Source organism: Otolemur garnettii, unplaced genomic scaffold (assembly GCF_000181295.1).
Source record: "Otolemur garnettii isolate 467f Iridium unplaced genomic scaffold, OtoGar3 scaffold00190, whole genome shotgun sequence".
NCBI classification, from domain to species: Eukaryota; Metazoa; Chordata; class Mammalia; order Primates; family Galagidae; genus Otolemur; species Otolemur garnettii.
In genome coordinates this window covers 1,460,735-1,462,721 of record NW_003852585.1, presented here as the reverse complement: position 1 = coordinate 1,462,721, position 1,987 = coordinate 1,460,735, and positions in this window count along the sequence as shown.

Genomic DNA, 1,987 nt, shown 5'->3' with positions numbered 1-1,987 from the left:
AAAAAAAAAAAAAAAAAAAAAGGAAATTCACTGATTTAAAAAAATTCCAAATAAATCAAAATAGCAGGACTTAAATTCCTTTTATACATTTATCATTACATTTTCCCACGAGTAAAACAATTCTTTAAGGTATAATACTATGTAATAATATGAAGAATAATGATATTCTTTAAGGTATAACACTATGTAATACTATTATAGCAGGAAAAAATGAACTTTTGATGGAAAATCAAATCATACATTGATGAGCATATTTCAGATGTGAAGGAAATATTGCCAAATCTCCACAAAATTATGTCCAAATGAACTTAAGATGAATGAAAGAGTGGGTCTCCTTACAAGCAAGGAGTGACTTTATTTCCATTTTGTACAGTGTGCTCTGTTTTGTCTCAAGAGCTATGAAAATGAGATAATTCTCTCCCTTTCCTCACTTGGTTTTATCTTCCAGAGAATTCCTATGGCTATTACTATGATGTTTCTGGGCTTGCTGTAAAGGTTACCCATGACTGTCCTTTCTTTGCAAACAAGTAGCTAGTCTTTGATATTGACCGGTCCCCAGAAGAAAGAACAGAGGTAAGATGGTATCTTCAAGCAAAACCACTAAAGCCTCAGTAGAAATCCCCCAAATCCTCCCTATGTGTTCAGACAGGGTGCACATCTGGCAGCCTTTCCTGCCTTTGGTGAGTCTTCTATTGTGGTTCCTGATGAAAATTACAGCTCCACTGAGCAGGATCACCTTTGTCAGGTCCTATGCTAGGCCCTTTGCATGCATCATCCCATTAAATCTTCCCAACTTTATGAGGCAGGTACTATTTGTTATTGAGCCCATTGTCAAGAGAACAAAATAATTTCAGGGACATCACAAAATTGGCTGGCTTTAGAAAACAACATGTAGTGTTAAATCTGTTCCTTACTGAGGATTGTTCAACTTTAGAATGAGTGGCTGAGGAGGGCTGTGAAATCATCTTCCCTGTGACTGTTTTTTTAAATTTTTATTTCTTATAGCATAACTGTGTACATTAATGCAATCATGGGGTACAGTGTGCTGTTTTCATACACATTTTGAAATACTCTCATCAAACTAGTTAACATAACCTTCATGTCATTTTCTTAGTTATTGAGTTAAAATGTTCATACTCTGTTTTTAGAAAAATTCACTTGTACCCTTGTAAGATAAACCATAGAGGTGACCCAACCAATCTCCGTCCCCCTCCAGGATATTCTCAGACCTATTTTCCATAACTACCAGTGAAACCCTGTGACTCTTTAGAAACAGACCAGAGAGCTCAAATTGTGTAACATAGAACAACCCAGCAAAATTCAGTGGGTATCTCTTTTGGAAAAGGCGGAAGAGGAGAGTGCATTAGGAAATAGGAAAAATGTCTGGCTTTATGGTTGGAATAGACATGCTTCAAGAGTTGATCAAGGTCAAGGTTGATCACTGTGCAGCTGCCCTCCTCCGACCCTCTGGGGCTTCAGGGACCACAGATGGCTGTGCTCTGTGTGACTTGATACTCAACAAGGACCACATTTTAGTTCCTCTGAGATACAAAGGTTTTTGTGATAGAGATGAGGGTCCTAGCTTCTTCAGTTCCAAAATGGAGTCCTGATGGGAGTGAAGGTGACTCCCATATTCTAGGCTCCATCAAATGCTGCTCAGCCAATGCTCATGGGTCCATAGAAGGCAGAGGGCCTGGGGTGGAACTGTGTGACTCAGCTAACTGTGGGCTACCGGGAATAAATTTCCACTCCCCACCCCTCCCACCCCACCCCCATTCTGGAAGCTCAGAACCCCAACACCTAAAGGTGTAGTGGAAGTGCTCCCTGCTGCCACTTTGCATCCTGGGATCTCGCGCCCAACGGTTCTTGACGCTAACGGATCTTGGCATTCATTGCGTGAGGAGTCAACCAGAAGCGGCTCTTTGAGGTGGCCTCTACTTGCTTCCATAGGGTTTCAGTAGAGGCTGAGGTGGACCAGGTGGAGCTT